Here is a 14995-nt window from a genome sequence, read left to right as displayed (position 1 = left end):
CTGCATGCCAGTTCACCAAATAATGTCACACCTGAAGAACCTAATGATATTTCCGCGTCTGATGCAGAAACACAATCTGGTGATGAACATGAACCTGGTGACAATATGGATAGTGATGTTCATAATAATGCTCAACCTAGCAATGATGAGGATGTGGAGATTGAACCTTCGGTTAATCCTGATAACCCACAACCTAAGAAGTACGATAAGAATGACTTCACTGCTAGGAAGCATGGTAAAGAAAGAGAGCCATGGGTTCAAAGACCTATGCCCTTTCCTCCTAAGCCATCCAAGAAAAAGGATGATGAGGATTTTGAGTGTTTCGTTGAGATGATAAGACCCACCTTTCTGCAGATGCGGTTAACTGATATGCTCAAGATGTCTCCGTATTCCAAGTACATGAAAGATATCGTGACTAATAAACGGAAGATACCAGATCTTGAGATCTCCACCATGCTTGCCAATTACACTTTTAAAGGTGGAACTCCTAAGAAACTTGGTGATCCCGGAGTGCCCACTATACCTTGCTCCATTAAAGGAAACTATGTAAGAACTGCCTTATGTGACCTTGGAGCCGGTGTTAGTGTTATGCCACTCTCTCTTTATCGTAGACTTGAGTTGGATAAGTTGACACGCACTAAAATTTCTCTGCAGATGGCCGACAAATCAACTGCTTTCCCTATCGGCATTTGCGAGGATGTGCCTGTTCTGGTTGCTAACACCACTGTCTTAACGGACTTTGTTATCTTGGATATTCCTGAGGACGATGCCATGGCTGTCATCCTCGGAAGACCCTTTTTAAACACTGTAGGGGATGTTATAGATTGCAACAAAGGCAATGTCACTTTCCATGTCAACGGTAATGAGCACACAGTGCACTTTCCTAAGAAACGATATCAAGTACATTGCATCAATGCTATCAAAAAGACTTCATCGATTCTCATTGGGAGCTTTGAATGCCCTATTCCTCATGTCAAGATGAAGTATGATTTGCTTGTTGGGGAGATACATATCCCCATTGAGGTGACTTAGTGGCTATTCGAAAATTCTCCGTTCTCTCTTGCGATTCGAGAAGGTTTTGTCATGAGGACTTGATCAACCCCATTGACGGATTTCTTTCGGTGACCATGAAATGGATGAATCAAAGAGTCGCATACCTCTTTTTAAGCTTTCACTTTCTGTTGCTTAGAAGAAAAATGATAGCTTTAGTTTAGTTTTTCCTGTTTTCTTTTTTAGCGTCACGGAGAAAAGTACCTCGAAAATAAAAGTTCTTCGATGGTCCTGAAAATTTGGTACGACTGTTTCTGGAATTTTTGAAAATTTATGGGCCTGAGAGCTGGCCTGGGGGACAGACCAGTGGTCCACAAACCTTGCCACCGCCACCTACCCCCCTGGTGGCGTTGTGCAAGCTTGTGGGGCCCACAGGCACCCTCTCCACTCATTCTAGCTCCCAGCCTCTTCTTCCACCTCGAGAAAAAATTGTTTCGCAACTCAAACCCGTGTTCTTGCTCATTTGGGTGTGATTTTCGATCTCCTTGCTCAAAGCACCATTCTCCGAACCGTTTTGGGGAAATTACTTCTTGGTAAGTGACTCCTCCATTGGTCCAATTGGTTTTTGCTCTAGTGCTTTATCCTTCGCGTATTCTTGCTACCTTGGTGACCCTGTTCTTGAGCTAGAAATGTTGATTTTAGCTGGTTCCAAGTAGTTTTAGCGCGTGATACGGTCTCTAGGCACTAGTAGGAGTACTTGCTACAAGGTATGGTTGGTCTTCATTCACTTTTCTCTTGAACTTCAAAAATTTCAGCAAAAGGAAATTATGTTGAGGAGGAAGTTTCATGGTGGTTCCTCAAGTAAGAAGGGTCCCTGTCTTTCTTTTCGGGAGCCCGAACCTTTTCAACTAAGGGACGCACCGGTACAACCATGTGAATGGCCTTCCGATGAGTTCATGATCGAAGCAGGTTTCAAGGATGAGTTTGATGCATTTGTCCGCAACGCCTGGTTAGAAGAATTCCTCTTAGATAAATGTGAACAGTATGCTATGCTCACTGCCTCTTTCGTGCGTAGATTTAAATTTTCAGTCGGCCGTGACTCATCCAAATTGTTTGATCTGTACGATAAATCCTATACCATTGATTTGGAGGATTTCAATAGGATTTGCAAGATACCCGATGGGGGTAGTATTAATGATCCTTCTAAACCTTCGGTCAGAGACTTTGTCTCCAGTATAACTGTTGGAGAAATGATACGTCCATTTTGCATCATGCTTTCATGTTGATATTTATTGCTTTTTGAGCTGTTATATTACTTGTGGTACCATATTTATGCCTTTTCTCTCTTATTTTGCAAGGTTTTTTTGAAGAGGGAGAATTCAGGCAGCTGGAATTCTGGACTGGAAAAGGAGCAAATCCTAGTCCACTATTTTGCACATCTCCAAATGCCCTGAAAAGTTACGTGGATTTTTTTTCTGGATTATATAAAAACTAATGGGCGACACCACTACCGGAGGGGGCTGCCAGGGCGCTACAAGCCCTGACACCGCCACCCCCTGGTTGCGGAGTGGGGGCTTGTGGGCTCCCTGACGGCCCACTAGACCCCTCTTTTGCTATATGAAGCGTCCTGGTCCAGAAAAAATCAAGAGGGAGCTTTTTCGTGGTTTCGCCTCCGCCACGAGGCGGAACTTGAGCAGATCCAATCTAGAGCTCTGGCAGGACGGTCCTGCCGGAGAAATTTCCCTCCCGGAGGGGGGATCGTCGCCATCGTCATCACCAACACTCCTCTCGTCAAAGGGGAGGCATCTTCATCAACATCTTCATCAGCACCATCTCCTCTTCAATCCCTAGTTCATCTCTTGTAACCAATCTTCGTCTCGCGACTCCGATTGGTACTTGTAAGGTTGCTACTAGTGTTGATTACTCTTTGTAGTTGATGCTAGTTGGATTACTTGGTGGAAGAGTTTATGTTCAGATCCTTGATGCTATTCATTACACCTCTGATCATGATTATGATTATGTTTTGTGAGTAGTTACTTTTGTTCCTGAGGACATGGGATAAGTCATGTTAATAATAGTAATGTGAATTTGATAATCGTTCGGTATTTTGATATGCTGTATGTTGTCTTTTCCTCTAGTGGTGTTATGTGAACGTCGACTACATAACACTTCACCATATTTGGGACTAGAGGAAAGCATTGGGGAGTAGTAAGTAGATGATGGGTTGCTGGAGTGACAGAAGCTTAAACCCCAGTCTATGCGTTGCTTCGTGAGGGGCTCATTTGGATCCACTAGTTTAATGCTATGGTTAGACTTTGTCTTAATTATTCTTTTGTAGTTGCGGATGCTTGCGAGAGAGGTTAATCATAGGTGGGATTCTTGTCCAAGTAAGGGCAGTACCCAAGCGCTGGTCCACCCACATATCAAACTATCAAAGTAACGAACGCGAATCATATGATCATGATGAAACTAGCATGACAGAAATTCCCGTGTGTCCTCGGGAGCGTTTTTCCTCCTATAAGACTTTGTTCAGGCTTGTCCCTTGCTGCAAAAGGGATTGGGCCACTTGCTGAACCGCTGCTACTACTTTCTACTTGTTACTTTTTGCTCGTTACGTTTTACCTCGCTACACAATCACTTGTTACCGCTACTTTTAGTGCTTGCAGTTATTACCTTGTTGAAATCCGTTTATCTGAGCCTTTTGCTCCTCGTTGGGTTTGACACTCTTACTTATCGAAAGGACTAAGATTGATCCCCTATACTTGTGGGTCATCAAGACTCTTTTCTGGCGGCGTTGCCGGGGAGTGAAGCGCCTTTGGTAAGTGGAAATTGGTAAGGAAATATTTATATACTGTGCTGAAATTTATTGTCACTTGTCACTATGGAAACTGTTCCTTTGAGGAGTTTGTTCGGGGTATCTTCACCATGAACGGAAGCACGAGGAGTTGCTCCTCAACCTGAGGTACCTACTGAAAATATCTTTTATGAAATTCCTTTGGGTATGCTTGAGAAACTGCTGACTAATCCTTTCACAGGAGATGGATCTTCACATCCGGACTTGCTTCTAATCTATGTAGATGAAGTTTGTTGTTTATTTAAGCTTGCAGGTTTACCCGAGGATGAGGTAAAGCAGAAATTCTTTCCTTTATCTTTGAAGGATAAGGCGTTGACATGGTATAGGCTATGTGATGATACTGGATCATGGGGCTACAATCGGTTGAAATTGGAATTTCATCAAAAGTTCTATCCTATGCATTTAGTACATCGTGATCGGCACTTTATTTATAACTTTTGGCCTCGTGACAGGGAAAGCATAGCTCAAGCTTGGGGGAGGCTTAAATCAATGCTATATTCATGCCCCAATCATGAGCTCTCGAGAGAAATCATCACTCAAAACTTTTATGCTCGGCTTTCTCATGAAGATCGTACCATGCTTCACACTTCTTGTGCCGGTTCTTTTATGAAGAATGATATTGATCACAAGTGGAATTTATTGGAGAGAATCAAACGCAACTCTGAAGATTGGGAGCTGGAGGAAGGTAAGGAGTCAGGTATGAATTTCCAGTTTGATTGCGTTAAATCTTTTGTTGAGACAAACACTTCTAGAGATTTTAGCGCTAAGTATGGACTTGACTCTGAGATAGTAGCTTCTCTATGTGAATCTTTTGGTGCTCATGTTGATCTTCCCAAAGAGAAGTGGTTTAAATATCATCCTCCTATAGAAAGCAACATAGTCAAAACCAATCTAGTTGAGGAGAAAGTCATTGCTTTTAGTGATCCTGTTGTCCCTTGTGCTTACACTGAGAAACCACCATACCCTGCTAGGATAAAGGATTATTCTAAAGCTCCAACTGTGATACGTAGGGGTTATATTAGACCACTTGCACCCCCTGAGGAGATTAGAGTTGAACCTAGTGTTGCTATTATCAAAGATCTCTTAGCCGAAGACATAGACGGGCATGTTATCAAATTCTGAGGACTCCGCTAGAATTGCTAAACCTCACGCGAAAGACAAACACGGACCTGTAGTTGGCCTGCCCGTTGTTTCTGTTAAGATAGGAGATCACTGTTACCATGGTTTATGTGATATGGGAGCTAGTGTTAGTGCAATACCCCGTTCTCTATTTGATGAAATCAAAGAGGAGATTGCACCTGCTGAGTTAGAACCCATTGATGTCACTATTACGCTAGCTAATAGAGACACCATCTGCCCTCCGGGAATTGTGAGAGACGTAGAAGTCTTGTGTGGTAAGACGAAGTATCCTACTAATTTTCTCGTCCTTGGTACTGCACAAGATAGTTTTTGTCCCATCATATTCGGTAGACCCTTTCTCAACATTGTCAATGCTCACATTGATTGCATTAAGCAGACTGTCACAGTAAGTTTCGAGGGTGTGTCTCATGAATTTAACTTCTCCAAGTTTGGAAGACAAACCCATGAAAGAGATTCGACTGGTAGGGATGAAATCATTTCTCTTGCCTCTATTGTCGTACCTCCTACGGATCCTTTAGAGCAATATCTGCTTGAGCATGAAAATGATATGCATATGGAGGAGAGAGATGAGATAGATAAAATTGTCTTAGAACAATATCCTATTCTCAAGAATAATCTGCCTGTTGAACTGCTTGGGGATCCTCCCCCACCAAAGGGTGATCCTGTGTTCGAGCTTAAACAGTTGTCGGATACTCTTAAGTATGCCTATCTTGATGAGAAGGAGATATATCTTGTCATTATTAGTGCTCTCCTCTCAGAGCGCGAAGAGAAGAAGTTACTAAAAACTATGAGGAAGCACCGCACTGCTATTGGATATACTCTTGATGATCTTAAGGGTATTAGTCCTACTCTATGTCAGCACAAGATTAAAACCAATCCAGACTTTAAACTAGTTGCTGATCATCAAAGGAGATTAAATCCTAAGATGAAAGAGGTCGTTATAAAAGAAATATTAAAGCTTCTGGAAGCAGGAATCATTTATCCTGTTGCTCATAGTGATTGGGTAAGTCCAGTACATTGCGTAACTAAGAAGGGAGGTATCACCGTCATTCCTAATGATAAGGATGAACTAATCCCACAAAGGATTATTACCGACTATAGAATGGTGATAGACTTCCGGAAACTGAACAAGGCAACCAGGAAAGATCATTATCCTTTGCCGTTCATCGACCAAATGCTAGAAAGGCTATCAAAACACACACACTTCTGCTTTCTAGACGGTTATTCAGGTTTCTCGCAAATACCTGTTGCACAATCTGATCAAGAGAAAACCACTTTCACCTGCCCTTTTGGTACCTTTGCCTATAGACGTATGCCTTTTGGCTTATGTAATGCACCTGCCACCTTCCAAAGATGTATGATGGCTATATTCTCTGACTTTTGTGAAAAGATCGTCGAGGTTTTCATGGATGACTTCTCCGTTTACGGATCTTCCTTTGATGATTGCCTCAGCAACCTTGATCGAGTCTTACAGAGATGCGAAGAAACCAACCTCGTCTTGAATTGGGAGAAGTGCCACTTTATGGTTAATGAAGGTATTATCTTAGGACACAAAATCTCCAAAAGAGGCATTGAAGTTGATAAGGCTAAGGTTGATGCAATTGAGAAAATGCCTTGCCCCACAGATATCAGAGGTATACGAAGTTTCCTAGGTCATGCTGGTTTCTATAGAAGGTTCATTAAGGACTTCTCTAAGAGTTCTAGGCCTCTTACCAACCTCTTGCAGAAGGATGTTCCTTTTGTTTTTTATGAGGATTGTGAGGAAGCTTTCGAAATACTTAAGAAGGCTTTGATAACCGCACCTATGGTTCAACCACCTGACTGGAACTTGCCCTTTGAAATCATGTGTGACACTAGTGATTATGTTGTTGGTGTTGTTCTAGGACAAAGAGTTGACAAGAAGTTGAATGTTATTCACTACGCTAGTAAAACTCTAGACAGTGCCCAAAGAAACTATGCCACTACGGAGAAGGAATTTTTAGCAGTCGTGTTTGCATGTGAAAAGTTCAGATATTATATAGTTGACTCCAAAGTCACTATTCACTCTGATCATGCTGCTATTAAGTACCTTATGGAGAAGAAGGACGCTAAGCCTAGGCTGATCAGATGGGTTCTCCTCCTACAGGAATTTGATTTGCATGTCGTTGACCGAAAGGGTGCTGATAACCATGTAGCACATAACTTGTCTAGGCTAGAGAATGTCCTTGATGACCCACTACCTATTGATGACAGCTTTCCTGATGAGCAACTAAATGTCATCCGCACTTCACATAGTGCACCGTGGTATGCCGATTATGCAAACTATATCGTAGCCAAATACATACCACCCAGTTTCACCTATCAGCAAAAGAAGAAATTCTTCTTTGATTTGAGACACTACTTTTGGGATGATCCTCACCTTTATAAGGAAGGAGTAGGTGGTGTTATTAGACGTTGTGTGCCTGAACATGAACAGGGACAAATCCTACAGAAGTGTCATTCTGAAGCCTATGGAGGACACCATGCTGGAGATAGAACTACCCATAAGGTATTGCAATCAGGTTTCTATTGGCCCACTCTCTTCAAGGATGCTCGTAAGTTTGTCTTGTCTTGTGACGAATGCCAAAAGATAGGGAACATCAGTAAGCGTCAGGAAATGCCTATGAACTATTCACTTGTCATTGAACCATTTGATGTCTGGGGCTTTGATTATATGGGTCCCTTCCCGAGTTCCAACGGGTACACTCACATCTTAGTTGCTGTGGATTACGTTACTAAGTGGGTAGAAGCTATCCCCACTAAAAATGCTGATCACCACACATCTATTAAGATGCTTAAAGAAGTCATATTCCCAAGATTTGGAGTCCCTAGATACTTGATGACTGATGGCGGTTCACACTTCATTCATGGTGTTTTCCGCAAGATGCTAGCTAAGTATGATGTCAACCATAGAGTTGCATCTCCTTATCATCCTCAGTCTAGTGGTCAAGTTGAGTTGAGTAATAGGGAGATCAAGTTGATCCTACAAAAGACCGTCAATAGATCTCGAAAGAACTAGTCTAGCAAACTTGACGATGCACTATGGACTTATAGGACTGCTTATAAGAATCCCATGGGCATGTCACCGTATAAAATGGTTTACGGTAAAGCCTGTCATTTACCTCTTGAGCTGGAACACAAAGCTTATTGGGCAATCAAAGAGCTCAACTTTGATTTCAAACTTGCCGGTGAGAAGCGGTTGTTTGATATCAGCTCGTTAGATGAATGGAGAGCCCAGGCATATGAGAATGCCAGGTTGTTCAAGGAAAAGGTTAAGAGATGGCACGACAAACGAATACAGAAAAGAGAGTTCAATGTAGGTGATTATGTCCTGCTATACAATTATCGTTTGAGATTCTTTGTAGGCAAGCTTCTCTCTAAATGGGAAGGTCCCTATGTTATCGAGGAAGTATATCGTTCCGGTGCCATCAAAATCAATAACACGGAAGGAAATTTTCCTAGAGTGGTAAATGGGAAAAGAATCAAGCATTACATCTCTGGTACTCCCATAAATGTTGAGACCAATATCATCAATGTCATAACTCCAGAGGAGTACATAAGGGATGTTTGTCAGCCTGTTTCAGACCTTGAAAACGAAGATATATCTGTTTCGGTAAGAAATTGGACTCCGATGCTTTTCCAATAGGAAATTTCCTCCGTTTTGGAATTTTTGGAAAATTAGAAAAATAAAAAGCAGTCCGGAGAGCGAACGAGGCGGCCACAAGCCCTGCCACCGCCCCCTACCCCCTGGTGGCGGAGGGCGAGCTTGTGGGCACCTCGTGTGCCTCCCGGACTCCATTTTCTTGCGAAGGACTCCTTCTGGCCCAGAAAAAATCAATATATAGTCGCCCGAAGGTTTTGATCTCCGTATCGCGTAGTTTTCCTGTGTTTTCATTTCGAGCTTGTTTCTGTGACACATCTAGATCATCATGACTTCCCCAAACGCTCCTAAGGACAAGATCTTCGAGAAGGTCATCAATCCCTACCTCACGGAAGTGCTGAAACACCCTCAATCTATCAAGATGAGCGAGGGGATGTTGCACATCCGTGATGTTGAGGGGCCTAAGAATACCGGAAGCGTGGAGACGAGGCTCGAAACAATGGAGCAACAAGTCTTCAAGTGCCAAGGGATGGTGGAGCGTGGACTCAACGCCAACCACACGATGATCACATATTTCACTAGCAATCACAAGATGGATGCCATTGATATTGGGAAACACCTCTCCAAGCTCTATTATAGGGTTGATCAACTTCAGGGCCAGATCTATGACCTGCAGAACCAAAACTGTGAGTATGAGTACAGATTTAAATCAATAAGGTTGGCTGCAGATTTGAGGATTCCGACGACTCGTTCATCCTGCCATGATGGAGCACCTATGCCTTGGAAGACAGAGGATCAGACCGCTCCAACAACACCACCATCACCACCAAAGTAAGACAACTAAGCATTGGTATGGGCAATCCCCTTGGCTTCTGCCAAGCTTGGGGGAGTTGCCCTGGTATCGTATCACCTTTATATCTTTTGCTTTTACCTTTGTTTTAGTTCTTTCCTTTTCAGTTTTTATTTCTTCTCTTAGAGGGATAAGTCTTTAGTTATTAGTTTGAGTCTTTTACTTTTGTCTCTCCCCTCATGTATTCGAACTTACGAGCTATTTAATAAAGAGTGTCTTAGTCAAGGGATTTTCTTTGTGCCACGATGAAAAGTATGAAAAGAACGATAGCATGAAAGATCATTAGACGATCTTATGGAAAGTGATAACTTCATTTATGACATGTATGATGATTGAAACTTGTGAGAATAAATCAACATAGACCTCAGTCATTGTTGTAATTAATAAGAAGTAATAAGGAAATAGAGGATCACATATAAATATATCATCTTAGACATTTTTTGCAATTGTGAGCACTCACCAAACTATTACATGCCTAGGAGTAGATGTTGGACAAGGAAGACAACATAATGAATTGTGTTTGCTTGGTTCCAAACAATGTTATATGATTAGAGATCCCTTAGCATGTGATGATTGCTTCCACCTCATATTAGCCAAAACTCCCGTGCCAAGTAGAGATACTACTTGTGCATCCATAAACCTCCAACCCAGTTTTGCCATGAGAGTCCACCATACCTACCTATGGATTGAATACGATCCTTCAAGTAAGTTGTCATCGTTGCAAGCAATAAAAATTTCTCTCTAATATGTATGATCTATTAGGTTGTGGAAAATAATCACCGGTGATGAGGAAGACATAAAAGCGACATACTGCATAATAAAGTTCTTTATCACAGGAGGCAATATAAACTGACGTTCCTCCGCACTAAGAGGACACGCATTCAAACCTCAAAAGCGCATGACAACCTCTGCTTCCCTCTGCGAAGGGCCTATCTTGTACCTTTACTTTTTACCCTTGTAAGAGTCATGGTGATCTTCACCAATTCCCTTTTTGCCTTTGTCTTGGCTACCGTCACATGCTTGGGAAAGATCTATATTCATATATCAACTTGGAGCTGAGTACTTATGCTTTATTGTTGTTGACTTTACCCTTGAGGTAAATGGTTGGGAGGCAAAACTATAAGCCCCTATCTTCCTCTGTGTCCAGCTGAAACTTTGACACCATGAGTACCACGTGAGTTGTAACAATTGTGGAAAACAAAAGAGATGATTGAGTATGTGGGTTTGCCTTACAAGCTCTTATTTGACTCTTTCTGATGTTGTGATAAATTGCAATTGCTTCAATGACTATGGACTATTGTTGGTTACTTCTCAGTAAGGTTTTTGCTTCATGCTTTGCTTTGTGAAGGAATTGTTACTTTCCCATAAGAATCTTTATGATGTATTGATGTTCTATGTGTGATCATGATGCCCTCATGTCCGTATTATGTTTTATCGACACCTTCGTCCCTCAACATGTGGACATGTTTATGGAACTTGGTTCTCGCTTGAGGACAAGCGAGGTCTAAGCTTGGGGGAGTTGATACGTCCATTTTGCATCATGCTTTCATGTTGATATTTATTGCTTTTTGGGCTGTTATATTACTTGTGGTACCATATTTATGTCTTTTCTCTCTTATTTTGCAAGGTTTATTTGAAGAGGGAGAATTCAGGCAGCTGGAATTCTGGACTGGAAAAGGAGCAAATCCTAGTCCACTATTCTACACATCTCCAAATGCCCTGAAAAGTTACATGGATTTTTTTTGGATTATATAAAAAATACTGGGCGAAAGAACTACTAGAGGGGGCTGCCAGGGCGCCACAAGCCCTAACACCGCCACCCCCCTGGTGGCGGAGTGGGGGCTTGTGGGCTCCCTAACGGCCCACTAGCCCCCCTCTTTTGCTATATGAAGCGTCCTAGTCCAGAAAAAATCAAGAGGGAGCTTTTTCGTGGTTTCGCCGCCGCCACGAGGCGGAACTTGAGAAGATTCAATCTAGAGCTCCGGCAGGACGATCCTGCCGGGGAAACTTCCCTCCCGGAGGGGGGGAATCGTCACCACCGTCATCACCAACACTCCTCTCGTCGGAGGGGAGGCATCTTCATCAACACCATCTCCTCTCCAATCCCTAGTTCATCTCTTGTAACCAATCTTCGTCTCGCGACTCCGATTGGTACTTGTAAGGTTGCTAGTAGTGTTGTTTACTCTTTGTAGTTGATGCTAGTTGGATTACTTGGTGGAAGAGTTTATGTTCAGATCCCTTATGCTATTCATCACACCTCTGATCATGATTATGAGTATGTTTTGTGAGTAGTTACTTTTGTTCCTGAGGACATGGGATAAGTCATGTTAATAATAGTCACGTGAATTTGATATTCGTTGGGTATTTTGATCTGTTGTATGTTGTCTTTTCCTCTAGTGGTGTTATGTGAACGTCGACTACATAACACTTCACCATATTTGGGCCTAGAGGAAGGCATTGGGGAGTAGTAAGTAGATGATGGGTTGCTGGAGTGACAGAAGCTTATACCCCAGTCTATGCGTTGCTTCGTGAGGGGCTGATTTGGATCTACTAGTTTAATGCTATGGTTAGACTTTGTCTTAATTCTTCTTTTGTAGTTGCGGATGCTTGCGAGAGAGGTTAATCATAAGTGGGATGCTTGTCCAAGTAAGGGCAGTACCCAAGTGCCGGTCCACCCACATATCAAACTATCAATGTAACGAACGCGAATCGTATGAACATGATGAAACTAGCATGACAGAAATTCCCGTGTGTCCTTGGGAGCGTTTTTCCTCCTATAAGACTTTGTTCAGGCTTGTCCCTTGCTGCAAAAGGGATTGGGCCACTTGCTGCACCGCTGCTACTACTTGCTACTTGTTACTTTTTGCTCGCTACGTTTCACCTCGCTACACAATCACTTGTTACCGCTACTTTCAGTGCTTGCAGTTATTACCTTGCTGAAATCCATTTATCAGAGCCTTCTGCTCCTTGTTGGGTTCAACACTCTTACTTATCGAAAGGACTACGATTGCTCCCCTATACTTGTGGGTCATCAAGAAACCAGAGATATCACGCAAGCCACCATAGGAAGCATCCACTTCCCTGCCTTGCACTACTTTGCCCTCTTCATAGGTAGTTGCATTAACGACAAGGGTGCACATTGTCACCTATGTGCTTCTGACCTTAGTATCCTTAAGAGCGCAGTAACAGGTGACAGGAGATTCAATATGGGAGCTATAATAGCAAGGAGGCTGAATAAAAATGCCAGTGAGGGGGATTTCTTTGGTGGAGTTTATGCTACACGCTTAGCAAATTTTCTTGGAGTATCCATCCGTCCAGAAAACCCTCCTCTCCGTACAGCCTACCTTGATCATATCGCTCTAACGCGCTACCAGTTCCTTGAGAGAGATCATGGATCCCTCCTATAACGCTTGATATTTAACCGACAGCGTGTTTTCCATATTACCCTTCCTGCTCCTGCTTTCTTTGACTTTCAGGTAAAACGAAGATACTACATAACCATAGGAGAGGCAAAGGAGTATGAGAGGGAGGCGACTGCTGCTCGACTTCGTGAGGCAGCTATTTAGGCAGTGGTTGCAGCACTCCCATATAACACCCATTATGATTTTGGGTTTCGCTAGGACCATCCTTGGGAGTAGGCCAAGCTAGGTCAAAAGCCTAAGCTTGGGGGAGTACGTGTTCTCACCGACTTTACATTCATGCCTATCCTTTCACTTTGATAGCCGGTGTTTACACTTTGCCACTGTATTATCCATGCTAGTTTATTTTCGTTTTCTTGTTTTCTTGTTTTGTGTCCTTTTGAGAAAACCCAAAAATATTTTTCTTTCTTCTTTTGCTTGTTGGGAGCTTTCCCGTGTAAATAGTTTTCTTTTTCTTTGTGTCAAGGTAGAAGATATTGGTTACAATGTTTATTGGTTCTTACATGCTTACCTGTTTAGCTTTCAAAGAGCCATATTACTTTGTCTTCTCCTTTGTGTTTGCCTGCAGATTCAGCTTAGTCCAATGCACTTATTATTGTTCACATCGTTCGATCGTGCAAATGAAAGGCAACAATGATGATATATGATGAAGTGACTGAGACTGAAAAGCTGGTATGAACTCTATCTATTTTGTTTTTGTAAATATGACTAGCTTGTTGACCCAGATTTAGCTTTGTTGTGAGAGAACCATGTTTGCAATGACAACTTAGAGATCATAGTTTCTGATGCCATGCTTATTTAGCTCAGAGCTTATAATGGTTTGTCTTGAATGCCAACATAGATTTTGAGATGACTATGATGTAGTATGATAGGATGGTATTCTCCTTTGAATGTTTCAAGTGGCTTGTCTTGGCGCATGTTCATGCATGTAGTTGAAACAATATCAACGTAGCCTCCATGATGTTCGTGTTCATGGTGATTTATATCCTCTTCATGCTTGCATTTAATGTTAGTCAAACTCATTGCATCTGATGACGGTTGTCGCTCTCTAGTTGGTCGTTTCCCAGTCTTTTGCTAGCCTTCACTTGTACTAAGCGGAATACTGCTTGTGCATCCACTTCCATAAACCCAAAAGTTTTTCCATGAGAGTCCGCTATACCTACCTATTTGCGGTATCTACCTGCCGTTCCAAGTAAATTTGCATGTGCCATTCTCTAAACCTTCAAGAAATAATCTGTTTTGCATGCCCGAACCGCTCATGTAGTGACAGGGGCTATTGGTATCTTCCATGCTAGGAGTGTTATCCTCGACATGTGTTTATTTGCTGTCATTCACGAGAAAGGGGCCGGTAATTGGAATGCCCAGTTCCACGCTTAAATCAAAAACATAACTGTAAAACAAGACTCCCCCAGATTGATGTTAGTATGGACGGTACCCGAGGATTCGGCTAGCCGTGGAGTGTGATTGATTGGTGGTGGGGGAGTTAAAACTTTACTTTTTTGTTTGGGAACCTCATATAGCATGAGTAGCGTGGAAGATATTGAGAACTCTTGGTCATTGCGTTGACAATGAAAGCATGCCACCCAAAATTATTATCTCTATTTTCAAAGCTTGAGCTCTAGCACCTGTGCAAATCAATGCTTCCCTCTGCGAAGGGCCTTTCTATTTATTTTCCTGTCGAGTCATCCTCCTCTTATATAAGCACCAATTAGAGAGCACCTCTGTCATTTTTATGCTTTGATTTTTATTGATATTGAGTATGACTATGACTGGATCTTCGTTGCTATGAATTACAATGTTTAGTCAGCCCTTGATCTTTGAAAGTGCTCTGCATTTATGTTTTGCGGTCTCAGAAAGAGCTAGCGAGATACCACCTATTCGTATTGCTTCATGCTTGTTTTGATTGAAGTGTTGGTATTTGAAACTCATTATTATTTGCTCGTTAGCTGATTATGCCATTGATATTAGTTTACCGTGAGACCTTTGTGTCACTTGCTTATGTGGTTAACTTGTGATCTTGCTAAAATTTTGGTTATGAGTTAGACACAGTTGCAACAACAAAATCAAACAGAGTTTGTCAAAGTTTTTCTTTCTCTCTCAGTTTGTCAACTGGGTTGCTTGAG

The sequence above is a fragment of the Hordeum vulgare genome, chromosome 5H (assembly GCF_904849725.1).
Source record: "Hordeum vulgare subsp. vulgare chromosome 5H, MorexV3_pseudomolecules_assembly, whole genome shotgun sequence".
Lineage (NCBI taxonomy): Eukaryota > Viridiplantae > Streptophyta > Magnoliopsida > Poales > Poaceae > Hordeum > Hordeum vulgare.
Note: the sequence above shows the minus strand (reverse complement) of the source record.